The sequence below is a fragment of the Arctopsyche grandis genome, chromosome 9 (assembly GCF_051622035.1).
Source record: "Arctopsyche grandis isolate Sample6627 chromosome 9, ASM5162203v2, whole genome shotgun sequence".
Lineage (NCBI taxonomy): Eukaryota > Metazoa > Arthropoda > Insecta > Trichoptera > Hydropsychidae > Arctopsyche > Arctopsyche grandis.
Window position 1 is genome coordinate 13538121 of NC_135363.1, and position 18944 is coordinate 13557064.

At 34.7% G+C, this 18944-nt stretch overlaps 1 protein-coding gene across 1 annotated transcript in view; it reads left to right on the top strand.

Annotated features, from left to right (window-relative positions):
- The window catches only part of LOC143917200 (uncharacterized), a 90805-nt gene that overhangs the window by 48299 nt on the left and 23562 nt on the right, over window positions 1–18944 (top strand). Inside the window, exon 5 of the mRNA XM_077438669.1 lies at window positions 16606–16710. The gene's annotated coding sequence lies outside the window, so the exon portion shown is untranslated. The remainder of the gene's footprint in view (window positions 1–16605; window positions 16711–18944) is intronic.

The following is an 18944-nucleotide window of genomic DNA, read 5'->3' on the forward strand; positions in this document are numbered from 1 at the left end:
ATAATGATTGAACGAATCGATACTACTGTTTATTTAGCTTACGAGTTTATGTATGTGTGTATGAGCGTAATCTTCATTAAAGATAAGCTGGAAGTGATTAACGCCATTCATTTTTTTTGTTATTATTATTATGTATGAACTTAACTTAACTCAATGTATATACACATTTAAAATCATTTATATAACATCTACGAGTCAATATTGTCACAATATGACGTTTCCGAAAATATTGATATGCACATGGCAACACTTTCGCTATACGGGTGCATTCGCCACTGTGACGTCCCGTCAAGCGTGAAAATTTCAACAATGGCCAAAGGAAAACGGTTACGCTTGATACGTTTTGGTGACATGTACTGAATAGATCGTATCGATTTAATCAACGAACCTTAAATTGAGATTTTTTATTCTTTAATTGAAATTGGCTTTAGGAACATATTTATGTACGTATGTACATATGTAATTTGAACAAAAAAAGACCAATTCAACGTAAAAAGACAATTCTTATTGTATTCGCCGTACTTACCCCGTGCTATAATTTTCTCACGTATTTTATTGCACTGAATTTCTGCAGAAAGTCAATATTGGGAAACATTCATTGCACTGCTGAACACGCCGATTGGGAAAGTTGTCTAACATTCTTTGGAATGCCCGTAGATGTGCTGAAAAACCAATTGAAAGATATTTTTGAATATAAATTTCCACACTGGAAAATGGATTTCATAGTTTCCATTAAAATAAATTAGTTGGAGTGTCAGTTCGATGTATTCACGTTCGATGACATAAATGGATTACGTAATAATTAATCCTAACTATGATTGAAACGGTGCTTCATAGGAAGCGTAATAAATGGATAGCACATAGCCCCATTGCATCAATATGTATCCTAAAAAGCTTTAATTAAAAGTGAATGAATTATATCAGCTCATAATATATATATATATATATATATATATATATATATATATATATATATATATATATATATATATATATATATATATATACATATACATACCCTCTGTATAATGTACTCCAGCGATATGCGAATTTAGTCAAATTGGAAAAAAATACATGTTTAAATTATTAATATTCTAACTAACCTAACCTAACCCTGGTTAACGTGCTACTCACTAATATGGATAGATCGATAAGTTTCAATTCTGCGCTTATGATATACATTTGTACATACGTTTTTGGGCTTTGAGCTCATGTGACCAATATCTTTTTTACAAGAAACACAGTTGAAATATCCATAATCGTAGTGTAACTGTCTTATTTATTTATTTGTCTAGTAACGTATCATATCAGCCTTTCTAACGAACAGAAGAACACCCTAACGGCAACGTCAATCTGGGTCTATGGTCTGTTCATAATCTCGAACCGATTAATGTTTCATCACACGCGTGACCGATCAAAGTTCTGTTCCACGTTCTGTTCTTCAAATGACATGCAAAGGGTGTAAAATGGAATATGCAGGATATGATGCCAATTAACGAATAGTTAATTAAACCGGAGTTGTGAAGTGGTGGCTCTTTGACAGGAGTCGTAGTCGTTAAAAATTGAGCAACTTCGATTATTTTTACAAGCTTTTTTATTATTATCTTCTTTTTCTTAATAATATATGTACATGTGAATATTGAAATATCAAAAACAAACGTGTATATTTTTGCGATGAGAGTGATAAAACAACGCCCAATATATGCAGATCTGATACGCAGTGTTTCTATCTTTGTCTTTTCTCATATTTAGTCAAATTAAGGAGATTTTCTATATTTGAAAAATCTGATATGCTAATTGCGTACAGTATCAGTTTCAAGTATATAGTATGTATTCATGAACAAAAAATACTAAATATTAAAAGAAAAAGAAGTATAATCAAAAGTTAATCATTTACATCAGCTCACTATATATGTACATATGTATGTTTAAACTAAAAGTCGCAATCGTATAGTGGGAGAATATCGGAGTCGGAATCGTATTGTCAGTGAACTTTGAAGTCGGTATTATACTGTCGAAAAACTTTGCGAGTCGGAATGGTACTGTCGGAATATTATATTGTCAGAAAATGTCTTGGTCACAATCGGATTGTCGGGAAATTTCCAGTCGGAATCGTATTTTGGGAAAATTCTGGAGTCGGAATTGTATTGTCAAAACAAGTTCTAGTTAGAATTATAGTCGGAATCCTACTATCGGTAAATTACTAGGCGGAGTCGTATTGTCGTATTGGATGGGAGTCGAAATGATATTGTGGGAAAATTTCATAGTGGGAATTGTATTACGGGAAAATGCATTTTCGTATCGTCAGAAAATGTCTTAGTCAGAATTGTACTGTTGGAAGATTTTGGAGTTGGAATCCTGCTTTCCAGTTGGAAGCGTATTGTGGGAAAACGCCGGAGTCGGAATCGTACTGTTAGAAAATGTCTTAGTCGGAATTGTACTGTCGAAAAATGCGGTGCGCTCCTTTCGAACGACTTTCTTTCATCAAATAAACGAGTCTCGAGAAATTTCAAGCCGGTGGAACGAGGTAGACATCGGAAAATTTTGAGTCGGAATCTTATGGTGGGAAATATCGTAATCGATATTTATTGTATTGCGGGAAAATGTCGGGAGGCGGATATGTACTGTCGGAAAATGTTGCGAGTCGAGATCGTATTAAGCGAAATTGTTGCAATACGATTCCGTACTGTCGGAGTCGTGGTTTTTTTTCTCAGCAGCCTTGATGTATAGCAGCGGTTCTCAACCTGTGGTACGCGTACCACTTGGTGGTACGCAGTTGATGGTTGTTGGTACGCGAAAAAAATCAGTAATGGCGGACATGCAGGAATGAATGATTTACAAGCATAAAAATAGAAATATTTTTTATATAATTAATAAACATTATCTTAATTAGTCATTGTCGACGTCAATATTTATGTACAGTTGATGATCGAAAATCTAGCAATCGATACGTTTTCCTCAGATCCGGCATGGATTATGGAGTGCATTTTTAAATTTACCGCGTAGTGCTCCAATAAATAAATAACTTGAATTTGACAATTGAGAACAACTCGATAATGATCTTTAATGTTGCAGATAAAATTGAAAGTATGATTAGAAAATTAGATTTTGGAATCTATGTATCGAAAATGATCAAACTGAAGTATTTGAAACTTGACATAATTTCTTATCTGAATACAAGAATACTATGTCTCGGATATACGTGAAAAAACAATTGAACATTTAATATGGATGAAATCGCCTTTTACGCAGTGCTTCCCCAAATCATAAGAAGCAAACACTTGGATTTCAAACCCCTTTGAAAATTAACATTTTCGGACAGCTTCCAAAGAAAAGGACAATTTGATTGAACTTTCAAATTATAGCATTTAAAAACTGAATTCGGAATAGATGTGGTTATTAATTTTTGGCTAGGTATTAGTGAAGAATATGAACAGCTTTCTGACATAGAGATTGGCGATACTGAGGGATACTACTAAAGGGGTCTACTTCACGGCAACGAAAGTGAAAAGGTCGAAAAGCAAATATCGGAAGGCAAATATCGAAAATCGAAAGATCTTAAGTCAGAAGATAAAAAAAGGGTGCTTGGTAAACGGTACTATGTATATATAATATATGTATATCAGTGGCATGCTGTGAAATTATCTCTCTTTTCGTCATACAGCCTTGTTTAATGTGCGCGCGCAGGATACGGGAGGAAAAGCCTGTTCCTCTTGTTCCTGTTGTATCCTGCTCGCGCAAATTAAGTGAGGATGTACGACAGGTGGAGAGAGAGTTTTACCGCATGCCACTGATATATATATATATACTAAGCGTTTTTCATATGTATGCATGATAAACGAATATCTTCGACTTTTCACGGTCACCCACTACCAAGTGGTACGTAAATCAAAAAAGGTTGAGAACCGCTGATGTATAGTAGGAACAATAAAAACGGGAAAAAAATCGATTTGACATGCTAAATTCTTTTAATAAAATCGGAATCAGAATGTCCCGAGTCGCATTTTCTCAACGACTTCATAACCCTGTTATTACAACGCGAGGATATCTTATTCTGTGTGCTTCGACTTCGCCCTTTGGCATTTGTGACGATCGTCGTCTACCTCATCCGACAGGCCCAACTTCCAAGTTCGTCCAGGGTTCGCCGCGACCAGCTCGTGGACCACATCGTACTTCCACAACGTGTGCGCTCTCACCAGTCGAAGTCGCAGCAGCAGCAGCAGCAGCGGCAGCAGCACCAGCACCAGCCGCCGCCGCTAACTGGGTCAAGGCGTGACCAACTAAACTTTGCCGGTTTTACGAGCGTCGTACGACTCAGCCCGACCACAGCCGACGATGACGTCACGCGCTCTCTCTATCGCTCTTTCACCACGCGAGAGAGAAAGAGACAACCGCCCACCCACCCACCCACCCACACACCTACACACCCACCTCTCCTTCACCTCCGCTCGCAGTCCGCTTCGAGCGTTCGCTTTGTGTTGTCGCGTCCGTTCGCTCGCTCGCACATTCGTTTGTTCGCCGTCTCGCGCGCGCGCACACACACACACACATACATACATACATACATACATACATACATACATACATACATACATACATACATACATACATACAAATTCCGTTCGTGCGACGAGTTTCACAATACGTCTTATTACAGTGTGCGATAACCCGCAAGTGCGAATAACAAACTTGTAATCGCAATTGATTCCCCGCATTCATCATCGTACGTGCAGCGATATAGCATTTATTAGTGTCAATTTTAATAACATACATAGTAATCAATCGACATAATTATTGGTGCTCGCGTTCACTACGATAACGATGATAAGGATTCCGCTGCTCGTTCGTCTGGATACTTTTGAATCGTGTGAGTATTCGGTGCTAGAACTTGGCTAATACATACGCACATACGTATAGGAAGAATTGTTTTTTGTGTTCGCAGAATTTTAATTTGCGTCATCGCAATAATAAATTATTTTATTTTATGTGAAATTGTGACTTACCTGCTGAGTGTCGTGTGTGATTTCAAGATCTTATTATAAATCTGACGTGTTATATAATATATTGTCTTTGTAATGTGCTGCGATTAGTAGGGCGACTGTTTGTTCTTCGAGAGGATGAAGGATATATGTGTGTAAAATATATTCGTAGAACATCTTTTTCAATTTGAAGTGTCATAATAAACAGTGTTACTTCTGTTTTGTGTGTAAAAACGGTTTAAGTGTTTGCGTATTTTAAAAGAATCGTTTCAAAATAAGTTTATTTTAAGTAGAAATGTAAACATAATTTATTCGCCTGAAAAAATTTCGAAATTGTGAACGATTTCCAGTGACTCAATGACATAGAAAGTGAGGTGATCAAAATATATTCAGAAATGGTATTTGCGAATACAATATAACGAGGGTGACGTATAAAGTAAAGGACTTATGGTAATTTATCATTTGAATTGATGAAAAAAAATTGCAATTGACAGTATTAAATTGAGTTTCTTTTTCGTTTTGTGTTCGATACGTAAGCATTTATCGAAACACTTTCTATTCGTCAAAAGAGAAATTTGACAAGTTAATAATAATGCCTTTTCGTTTTCGTTCGGCGTAAACTGTGTTATTGAAATATTTATCTAATGTTAGCATGTATGTACATTGTACATGTATGTATGTATGTATCTAACGCGAACAAAGGATATCGCAGTTTAAATTATGTGCTTCCTTTTCAAAGTACTTAGAAGAGGCGAATCTTGGATTAATGTTGAATGAAATCGATTATCCCGTTTCTGCGCCGTTCTAAATTCGCGACACATACATGTGTTGGTATCACTTTTTTTTACGACATCTTTGTCAGTTTGCAGAATTTGCATTTCTGGGAAATTTTCCGCTCGGTGAAATCATGTGATAAATTCGAACCGTCATCGTGGAATTTTCGCAAGGCAAAGGTTTAATCTTTGAAATTATATTTCACCGTAACAGTAAATTTGTTACAGTTCAAGAGATTCGAAACTCAACTGCGTAAGTAATCGTTATTCATCTCACATCGGATGTATGTACACATGTATGTATGTACCTACAGGTGGGTGGGCATTATCCAAATATGTATGTCGTCGCTAAGTATACAGTTACAATTTCAATATCGTTAAAAGCAGCAACTCGTGTAAATGCTCATCCAAGTGTCTAATGTAACTGACGTAAAGTTGTTCTCGAGCTTATTTTACCAGTAAATTTAAACGTGTGCCCGCTAACTATTATTGGAATCTCGTTAAAAATGTACATATGATATGAAGTGGGGATGGAGCCGCGTTCTTATTTTAGATTTTATTTTATCTGGCGAATTTTTTTGTTTTGTGAACGATATTTTTACGCGTTTCATGCTAAATGAGAAGTTATTTCGACAATGCGATATTTTTCAATAATATTTGCGGTCTTGTGAGGATACATACATATGTATGTATGCATACGTAAATAGCTGATGTTTGCTTACTTGCGTATGGGATGAATACTATTGATAAGTGTTACGTTTTATAGACTATGTTGTATATCAATGTTCACATTCGTATCGAAATGTCAATATGTCGGAAATAAAAGGCGGTGATAAGAATTATTGTATACATAATGCTTACAAACGATTCAAATTTATCAATATTAGTACGGTGGTCATCGGAATATATTGAGCTCATTTAGGGAAAATTATTTAGGTTAAACATGACTTACTTCTGTATTAAATTCAGGGCTGTGAAGTAGGTTCAAAATTTACCGACTCCGACTTTTTTATGATTCGATTCTTACTCCGACTCCAACTTGAACTATTTTAATAAAATCGACTTTTCTTGCCAACGTATAAAATTGTTAGTAATAATAGCGAAAAGTTTAAGGAATTGAAAAAAAAATACTAAAAATTAACATGTAAACCAATTTATTGAATTATTAGCCATTAAATATGTAGGTATAAATAAAAAGTAAATACAATAATAGTATATGTGTGTGAAGGAATTTCATTTTCAAATAAATCAATGAGAATAAAAAAGCTTTTTTTAAAAGTTTGAGACGTAATAAACAATCGGCTTTGGCAAAAACATCAAAATACGTGCAATTCAACGATTTTATTTATATTGTAATTTAAATTCGTGGTTTTTATAAAGGAATTATTAAATTTAGTAGTTTGCTTTAGATTTACTTGATTATAGTTAACACATACCGTAATAATATGAAATAAAGAAAATAATAAAAATAAAAAAAGGAATCGATATCGGTTGATTTTTTACGACTCCAATTCCGCTTGAAGTTTTCCGACCCCACAGCGCTGATTAAATCTCAAAGTTAATATTATATGTATAAATGGAATATATACTATGTATTTAAGATATTCTTATCGTATAAGAATACATACTTGAGATCACACGTATAAGGGTATGATGTATAAGGGTATGATTCTATTGAAATTGAATTTAACCGTTTAAACGATATCGAATTTTCTTATATCTACATAATTTTGTATGATGGTGAAATTTTTGCTTTTTTTGCAGTATTTTCAATATATATATTTGCATCAATGTTCAAATTTGATACGAATTTATTTATTTCGGACTGATTTGATTCGCCTGTTATCGTTTTTTTATTAATTTTATCGCTGATATGTTGGTTGTTTGTATGTTTTTTGTGTGCATAGTGCAAGTGTAAGTTATGCACTTAATTTAGGTCGAGTTGCGTTGAATGTGTGTTGTATGTCAGCGAAAGTGCAGTGACACACGCACTCGCCTTGTCCATTTCATTTGAATTAATTCAACTTCCGGTTACACAATGCCCTTCTTGATGTATCGCGACACATCACATTATCTACTGTCGTTGTCTGTGTTTTCTTAGTCTATTATATCATCGTTTTATCAGTGTAAACATACTGATATAATGAAAAGATATTACTAATTTGAATCATTCATATGTAATTTTCATATCTCTACACTTTTTTAATAATTCGTGTTTCTTTTATATTGATTATTTACTTTAATTTGTAATAAATATTTCATTTGATAGCATTAAAAATTTAAAAGTTCATATTTTTTCATAAAATCTTGATTGGATTAACATACATACATACAAAGTCTCTTGCGAAATTATATATTAGATAATGTTTTGCGTTTAACAATATTTAAAAAAACTCCCCGTTAGATTGCTTTTAGTAATCGATAACGGTGATTTCCATATTTGAAGAAATTTAGGAAAAACTTGTCGAAATAATATGATCGTTCGAATTAACAATGATATGAGACACGCAAATTCACAGCTGAAGTCTATTTAGGTATGCCGTGCCGTACGATTCTGTGTGTTTTCGCCTCAATTATATCGGATGATTGCTCTGTGATAATTCAATAAGTTTCTCATAAATAAATAAGTTTGAGCTGTCAATAGTCATGATTGATTTTTTTTACACATTTAGTTCTATTTGTTTTTTTTTTATTTAATCATACACATTTGTGCGATTTATTTTTATCTACCGAACGTCCACGCGCTACTCAATGTGCTGCACATGTAGAAAAACGCTAATATATGTACATGCAACTTTGCAATATGAATTTTGTTGTTTGAATTGAAAATTTCAAACACGTTCAGCAAATATGCACACTGAAGTGATGTTTAGTTAGTTGCAGTTGTTTTCCAAGTTTACGTTTGTATCAAAATAAAACATGACGTATGTGTATGAATTTTTTCTTTATTATTCTAGTGTTGCATTTTACTTAGTTGTAGTGAAAGTTTACTAAAAAGGTTTTTTTTCCATTTGACATGATTTAATTGCTTTTAAAACAGTGTTTATGTTTTATTCACGACTGTTCGACGATTAAAAGTGTTTGAATTGATTATCATACATTTATGCGTAATCGTAAGGCACGCACGTAAGATCAGAACTAACCAGGCTGTTTATGAGAGGTATGTGATTTGCGTGTATTTGAGAGCACTCGGAATATTCAGGTGCACCGTTATTTCGAATACGGGGTCAAAAAGCGAAGCCGGTTCCTGAAAACTGGGTTACGAAACGGACATCGCGTGATGAAAACATTCGATTGTGCCGACGTTCACAAAACGAAGTCACATCGCCATGGTGTCTTCGTAATTTATTCATCTTCTCCGCCGTTTACTTATTCAAAATTTCCAAATTGAATTTGAACTCTTAATGATACATATTATATTGAATTTTCGAGTTAATATATCTTCCCATCGTTCCATAATAGGCAGAGGTCTTCTAGAGTTGGTTCTTTTGTAAGCTTTTTCCCTCTGTTTCATTACTGTTGTCGAAGAAAAGTTTCAATCACAATTGCTTTCATGGGAGAATTTCTCTTTTGCTCTTTTCTCAGTTGACTCTCGTATAATCCGCTTGTGAATTTATCGCGCAGGGTTACGTTAAATTGTAAGAAAACTCAATTATTACGAATGTTATGTGGAATAAGTACGTACATAATCGCCACTGCTCAGCTTTGAGATAAATTGGCTTATTTTCCTAAAATATTGAGCTATTTCAAAATAACTAAGCACATAAGCTTGTTTACTAAATAATTGCGTTGAAAATTATACTACTGAACACTCTCTGTAATTTGTCATGTATACCTACGGTTACTTTTTAATGCGTTTTAAATGAATGGGAAAAGTTGAGGATTATGAGATATGTAAGTACTCACAAAAGAATTATACATACATAGTTAACAATTTAATCTCGAAGATTTACACCCACTCATACATTGACATTACTTTTATTTTACGACTTTATATTGATTTGATTTGATATTTAGATTCTATCTTGAAGCAATGAATATATTTTTTTAATTTTTGTAGTAAAACAAATATTCTAAGTACCCTGCCTCTTTTAATAACTTGTTTGTCTTCAAATTTAATCTTCTGAATGATTTGTCGAACAATCGATCGAGAATTCAATGAATTCCAAAGGCCTTGACATTTTTTTCCGCGCGCTCCGAATTGATTTGTTCTGAGGGAATCGTTTCGTGAGCCGAGTCCCTTGCCAAATTTCTTCTCGAGAAGTTCTGTGTAAATATGTATTATCTTAACAAAAAAGTAGTTCTGAATGATGTTGGATAGGCACAAATCAGAATATTTTTAGTGAAAATTTCACAAACAATGAAACAGACGAATAATTTAAAAAATGTTTTGTCTTCGATGGAACGTCTATTTGTCCGGTTCCTCAATGTGATAGGTGAGCATTTAGACCTGTTTGATTGTCATGAACTAGTCAGTTTCATGAGATTCATCACGATTTATTTAAATGCGATGAATAATTGTTAATTTTTTTTTTTTTGTTGTTTTTTTTGTATGAGTGGTGTGACCTATTGAGGCAACCTGTCAGGCCATATTGATCATTAATTTGTTATTGTTATTATCATTCTTTATTAATTTTTTATGTGTTTATTATAATAATAAAAATAAAGTAAAAAAATAAAGTAAATAAATAAATAAAAATAAGAAATTGCCAGTACCGCGCAGGCAAACGACGCGGTGGACCATACCATAACAATCCACTACCACTTCCTCAAGTAGGGTCAATACCGATTTCTGAACTTCGCTCATCCCACTGTACAATATCAATATGAACAAGGATTTGAATTTGTTGTTGTTGACGTGTTGATATTTTTCCAATTTACGTAAAAAGATTTTAGGGGACTGGCCTCTAAGTCCCTCTGGTCCAATGACGGCACGCCACTGATACACACACACACACACACATATATATATATATATATATATATATATATAAAACTATACGAGAACGACAACGGCCAATTCCCCACTCTGGAATCGACACACGGCCAAAGGGTTCCTGCAGTATTGCCTAGCGAAGTAGAGGCCGCGCTAAAAACTGCAAAGAATGGTAAAACCCCAGGGGAAGATAATATTCCCATTGACTTACTAAAATGTGGCGGCCCCCCCCTAATTAATATCTTAGCTAGGCTTTTCAGCAAATGCATCCTGAACCAAGCTATACCAGAAGGATGGAATAACGCAACTATCATTTTAATACACAAAAAAGGCGACAAAAGCGATATCAAGAACTACCGACCCATTAGTCTACTTTCAGCGGTCTACAAGCTCTTCACGAAGGTTATTACAGAAAGGCTGAAGAATATCCTCGACGAGAACCAACCTATAGAGCAGGCAGGGTTTAGGGCAAATTTCAGCACAATGGACCACCTCCAAGTAGTTGGCGAACTAATCGAGCGCGCCAACGAATATCAACGGCCATTGTGCCTAGGTTTCGTCGATTATGAGAAAGCCTTCGATACAGTTAGTCATAATGCAGTACTTAACGCTCTAAAAACACAGGGAGTGCCGGAACCCTATGTGGGACTGTTAGCTGCAATATATAAGAATGCCACAGCTTCGGTTAAAATTTTATCAGGTACAGATAGATTTAGCATAGGAAAAGGAGTAAGACAAGGAGATACAATCTCGCCCAAGTTATTCAATGCGGTGCTTGAGGGAGTTTTCAGGAAATTGGATTGGGATACAGCCGGAGTAAGCATCAATGGTCGCTTTTTGAGTCACCTTCGGTTCGCAGACGATATAGTTTTAGTAGCTCGTGATTCAGCTGACCTACTTATCAGACTAACACAGCTGGATAGGGAAAGTAGAAAAGTAGGATTAAAAATTAACGTAGATAAGACTAAACTAATGTTCAATAGTTATTGCATGCCTGATAGCATCCCCTTAGATGATAAACCAGTAGAAGTAGTAAATAGTTATTTATATTTAGGTCAAATAATTGACATGTCTGGTAGTAAAAATGAAGAGATAAAGAGACGTATGAAATTAGGGTGGAGTGCATTTGGACGGATGAATGCTGTTTTTAAATCAAAAATGCCACTCTGCCTGAAGAAAAGGATCTTTGATCAATGCGTTTTGCCAGTGATGACGTATGGATGTGAAACTTGGACACTGAACGCCAAGATGCAAAATAAAATCCAATGCACTCAAAGAAGTATGGAACGCTGTATGCTTGGCATAACGAGGAAAGACAGGAAGCGGAACACGTGGGTGAGAAATATGACAAGGGTAGTGGACATAGTGAATAGAGTGAAGAGATTGAAATGGCAATGGGCGGGTCACGTAGCTAGGAGGATGGACGACAGGTGGACAAAAGAAGTGCTTGAATGGTACCCGAGAGAAGGCAAAAGAGTAAAAGGAAGACCGCAAGGAAGATGGGTGAACGAAATTAGGAAAATGTGCGGAATGAGATGGATGAGTGTTGCGCAAAACAGAGACGAGTGGAAGCGTGTTGGAGAGGCCTTCATCCAGCAGTGGATGGCGAATGGCTGTAAATGATGATGATGATGATATATATATATATATATATATATATATATATATATATATATATATATATATATATATATATATATACATATATATATATATATATATATACATACATATATGTACGTAGATACGGTCCAAAATGCTAATTCTCATGTCGGCCAAACGTTTTTTTTTTCGATTTGATGTCACAGCTTTCAGTTTAAATGTTTGAACTTGTTCGTTGAGCAAAATCAGTTTTTCGGTAATTTCGTATTTTTTTGCCAGTTGGTGCATTAACATGCTCTCCTCCGGTTACATTTCATTACCAAGTGTCACCGATTATTATTGCATTATGTGCGGTCAGCGGTTGTGAAATGCGGTGGCGCAACATTTTGTACGGATTCGCTGACGTTTATATTTGTATAGGAAGTATCTTCCAGTTACTCTCAAACTGTTCGACTCGGTCGAAAGACGAGAGAACGGTGCCGTTTTTAATTGGACAACTTTCTTTTGCGGTCGACTCTGACGCAACGCGACACCAACAAATTTCCATTTCGAACGAACGCTTTTAACTTGCCTATGATTTTTCGACACGATCATAATAACATATACATACGCATATATGATGATATTAATTTTGAAAATTAATACGAACACGGAATATTAAATGTCTTGAAAGTGTCTGTTGGTGTTTGAAGGACAAGGTATAATATAATATCTGGAAAAACATCAAAGATACGAATATAATACTTCGTGTGATTCTTTTGTAAGAATATTTTCATATGAAAAATTCGCTTGTCATTTATCTGAAGTACTCACAAAGGAAACGGGTGCTATTTTTTTTTTTTATTATGTTACGTAAGCTTTTCGGAATAAAATTTTGCCAGTACACATATTAAATGTGTCCTTCAGGTATAAAGACGGTTGGCAACAATTTGCACTACCCAATAATTAAACATTGTTAACTTATGTAGTTACACGTCTAGTGTTTTCAGTTGTTTTTTACTGTATTTTAATAGGGGTTGATGTGTATTTTCTTTACTGACATGAAAAACTGATTCTGTTTTTGTGATATTTATGTATAGTCGATGAGATTTTCACTGTTCAAAACCTTCATATCGGTTATGTTTATTTTTGTCGCAACATTCAACATCGCTTGTTAGCAAGAGAATTTAGATTCTCTCACCTTTTTACATTATTCATTTCAACAGCTGCTGCATTCGCTATTGATTTTTAAAATTTGACATCCCAGTTCATATCGTATGGACGTGCGAATGGTTTGTGAAATTAACCAATACACTTCGTACACGTGTACATGTTTTCAATTACACGTAAAGTTGATTTCCCCGTGGGGTCGGTTGTGTGAAATACGATTTTAGATCACACGCAGTGCGTTGGTCCATATTGGTCCTGCTATATTATAACACGTGTTGTACAACTGCTGAAGCGGACGTTTGCTGTGTTCGATTAACGTGTGCGGCTAATTACTTAAATGCCCCATTTTTAAATCTTTGATATGCGAACAAACAACAAACACCCCCTCAAATTAGAAATTTTTGTATGTTTGTTTCCATACATATTTATACCGTCGCCATAGAAATCGATCTACCATTATGTTAGGTATCCTTTGATGTTTTGACACGGCTATTATGGCTATTACGGCTTTGATGTTTTGACAAGTATATGTATAATATTTGGCCATTTTGAAAAAAAATCATTTTGCACAGCTTAAGTATAACCAAAGTGCGCACAGTGAAGAGAGGACATGTCAAACTTATGTAGAGATTGATTTCGCGATATTGTTATTATTAAATCTTTATTTTTTGTGCGACATTCCAAACCTGATATGTATTGAAGTTACGTATATTTTGGAATGTCAGTAACACGTATTGATCTGCCTGTCTAAGTCTTACCATTTTTAGTGAAATTGTACAGTTTTGTCTTACTGTACATTAGTCAGTATTCTACCGGTTTTATATACACATGTAGACGTGTTTGTATTTCATGTATACATATAATTGAGACAAGTGGAGATGGAGTACGAAGGCCGTGCAGGATTCCTGCCGTCGTTGCACATCAACCTGGTCTTTTTCTGTTATTTCATACTTGGCAACGCTCCGGTTTCCCCCGCAAAATGTTTTTGAGCGACTTGCGCACATTTATTTCAACCGATAAATGAGGCGGCGAGTCCTTGAAAATTCGGTCTTATTTTATTATTATTTGTTTTACTTTTTCCGATTCCAAATTTCGTGTGGAAACTTTGATGGTACAAGTTGCGTGGTTGTTTATTATGCACCAGACATTGCGACAACCGAACCGAACAAGGCGCCGCTCGTCAGTGCAATAGTCACATTGACCGACTTTAAAAGCGATTTCTGAAGTCATTCTCAACAGTTTTTCAGTGCTTTGGCTCAAAAATCGTCGATAAAATTGCGCCGGTATAAAATTGGCCCGTCGAACGCCGAGCTGTCGAGGTTTGTGAAGGTCTCGATTTCAGTCAATGACCCGCCTTTACCTGGCTTGACAGAGTGAAAAAATGCACTCATGCATAATGCAACTCAATTATGCTCCGATCGATACCAGGGCATTCGTGGATGGTCGCTGTTTTCCAATCTATAACTTAAATAAATAAAGATATTTCGCTTCCATTGAATTTTTTCCAAGTCGTCAACTATCAGAGGTCCGAAACCATATTATACCTAATTCGTGTTATTTGTATTCAAAAATTTGCTGCCACTTTCTTTGCAGTTGAGTTTAGATGATAATAACAATTCCATATCAATGTATTGAGATCCTTTATTTTGTCGATATATACATATATAAACATGCCAATATGTAAATATTTATATTGTCAGAAATTTGCATGATATTTCCAAATTTGTTTAAAGAAAAACTTTTAAAATCTCAATTTCGTTATAAAATTAAAATCGCTACCTGTGTGAAGTTGATTATTTAAGCTACATACATATTTATATTTTTAAAGCCTCAATATGTTTTTATATATTGTATATAATTTTTATTTGCACAATGTTCACAATGACATTGAAAATATATGAATGAATAGCGCATCACATATTCAATCGAAACCTTGAGTTAATATATGAAGATTAAATTAAATTAATGATTAGAATTGAAGCCAATAAGGATCAAATAGTTGTTTTGAATTCCAAATAGTTCAAAAGGACAGATACTGTATGTATGTATGTACTACGATGTCATTAACATAGTATTCTGATATTTGTGGTCACTAAAGTAATTGACAAACAGTTGTGGGCTTGGTGTTGCCTCTACATTTTTCATTATACATATGTCTATTTATATGAAGTATTATATTTAGGACTGCAGTCTGTTGACCTTTGTAAAAGACATGATTCATATTATAAAATGCTCGCACATTTTATTACTTCTACAATCTTGACTGATTTTCTGGTCTATCGACTGTTGAGGTAAACGGAAACGAGAATGGCTTCGACACCGCCGGTGCTTCATACCTGTCTTGACGAGTTAGATAATAGCACATTGACTAATATTGCGGCCTTCACAGACATTGTCGACTTCCCTTGCAATTTAGATCGCGTCTTCGCATCGACTGTAAAATTATAGAACTGTTTGTCAAAATTGAAACTTCAGCTCTTTCTGCTCCTCAGCAGATTAAAAATAAAATTACATGCATTATTTTTCGGAAATTTATTTAACGTGTACTTATAGAAATAGTCATGTATATTTATAATCTATTTTTCAACCATCGTTATTTTATGAAAACGCCCCTCTCTGTCGATTAATCCTTAGAATATTGAGTTAACCCTGACCTACTTTTTGTTATCGAGCGTTGAATAGTCTTATCTACGTATGTACATACAAGCGCTCTCTGTCTATTAGGTGTTTTATTTCGAAATTAGCATAGCTTTAAATTTGAGCTCTTTCGTTTGAGAGTTTTTTTAATTAATCATCTCGGGAATTGTTAATTTCAAGAGTTTGCTGTTTATTCCCCTTTTTCTTGCTAACAAAAGGACCTTTTTTCCCCTCGTCCGTCTGTTGTTGACCTTAAATCTAGACCCAATTAAGAAACATTTCGTGCGAAACCATTTTCTTTGTGAAAATTGAGCGTCGAAAATTGTGACGACCTTTGAAATTTATCGTTTTAAAAAGCATATTTGCACATACTCGTACATTGTCATCGCGAATGTCTCGGCGAGCACGCCACAAACCGTTTCTGTTGCATAATTTTCCCATTTATGCTTATGATGCCAGTTTAAAATGAGTTTTATTTAAATAACACGCCTATTTTTTTTATTATTAATTTTTTGTCTCTCTTTTCCAGAATGGCCGATCACGGGAAACAAATATCCACATTCGTTGGTTTGGATCAATTAGTGACAGAAAGCTCTCTGACAGCTGGATAACAAAATAATCCGTCCAAACAACGGTGAGTTCGCTTCAATGTATTATAATGCTTTTTTATTATGTTATTATAGATATTCGTGATATGACCATTGCATATTATACCGGTACATTGCAAGAGTGTGAGGGTACATTAAACTATCATTATCATGTATCATTAAAGTAATGTTTTCACGAATTGAGTGCTTTTACGTGATTTAAATAACTCCTCAGAGGCGTTTGTGAGCCTCGCGTGTAATATCATAATTTTTCATACGTGACAAAAAGTGATTTTCTACAGAGAATTTGTTCCTGTATGTTCTTTACTTTACGGTATGTTTTCGAGACTTTGGTAATTACTTTGCTTTCATCTTTCGCTGGATATTAGGTCGCTTGCTTATATTATACATACATGTATGTAGGTTTCACAAAACGTCTAATTTGTGGTAGAATAAATCTGTAGATGTTTTAAGTTAGCTTTAAGTTAAGTTTTCCAGCTTGATAACTTCTTTAAATAATTACTGCTGACGAAATCTTCCTCCCATTTTATAAGCGTCATTAATTGTTATTTTGTTTTTTTTTGTGTTATATTTTTTGACCATTGTGGCGCTTTAGGAATTCCTGTTATGCCACAATGGTCTGCTTAGAATAAATAAATAAATAAATAACCAAAGCATCCGAATTTCTTCAGTACTTCTATATCGCCGAAGTTGCATTTCCATATACATTTAAGTGAACGAAATGTTTTATTTTTGTAAAATTTTATTTATATTTTCTATAATATATTTAAATATTAGTTTATACACTATAAATTTAGAATAATCTTCAAATTGTGGTGACACAGTGGGAAGGATGGTTTTTGTTAATTTGACGAGGAACCGTTTCAACAATGAAATCAGATAAATTGGCAAACTCTGATCGACTTGGTGTCACAAATATCCTAGTCTGACCAGCAGCACTACAGAAATACTTTCGAATAAATTATTTTCAATCGAGTTAAATCCAGGGATTGAACCCGGGTACCTCTCGTTGGTTAGCATTAACGCAACCACCGAGCTATGCTGCTGACATTTGTAATTAAAAATCCGATCGGGGAGTTTTTTTTTGTCTCAGAGAAAAGTTCAAGGTTTAATTAAAATTCAAAGTCAATTATTTTTATTTACATAATTTTAGCTAGTTGGCTAATTTAATTTTTTGGTAAATTTGATACTTACATTAGATTATTTTATATTGAACTGCCATTCAATTGTAAAATGCGCGAGTTTATAAGTTTAACAAACAGGTAAACGATTCATTAAAAATTATGTGCGTATTTATGTACAATGCAACAAATGATTGCTTTCATTCTACATAAATATGTATGTATGCATTTAGTTATCACTTCCGATGTACTTTAGCCTCGATGCAATTTAGTGTATTATGTACTTTCGTGAAATGAAATGCATCCACGTAATTCACTTAAAAATGTATGAGTGTGTGGTACGGTCAGGGCCAATTCCTCTGCAAGTGCTCGCCTCATGTATGCAACGATGTCATGGGTGCATGCGAGAAGAAAGTGTGTCGGTAATGAGTTCGCGAGTGATGCAGTCGAGCCGTGAGATGCAATGACTTCAATTGTAACACAATTGTATTACGTGTTATCTCATATTTAAATGCATACATACATATTTAGAATGTTGGCATTGCACATGCAAAATGTCTACATGTGTGTGCACGAATACATACATATAATGCTCGTAAACAAGAAAGCGATGACTTTTGTTTAAAAAAACAAATCTGCACTTAAAAATCGCATGTGATTAGGTTTGTTTTGTACCGTATTATACATACATATGCACATGTATTAGATTCGTATAGTTTATAACAGTTTCTCTGGGATATGTTTATTCAGTAGATTTGCTGGACAGTGGTTATCGTTTGTGCGATTTCCAGTCACGTAGGTAATGGTAGAAATCGTCGAGTACCACCACCAAGCTTGTTCAGTCTCTTCCAAAGCAGTAAACGAACAACTTGGAGATAGCTAGGTGGAAAGTGTGCCGCGAGGAGAAAGCGGCAATCCGGGCGAGCTGGCCGAGAGACACTTCGCCAAGGCGACCTCATAACCAACACATTTATTTACAAATACCATAACATGTCATTATTAAACATGATCGATTACGCAAAGTGCTCGTACGGGCGTAGATACGTGAATATATACACCTATTAATGTTCAAAATTTACGTTTTCATTAGAGATAGCAATCCGGCAGCAGTCTAATTAACATTCGAAGTGTGTTCTCCG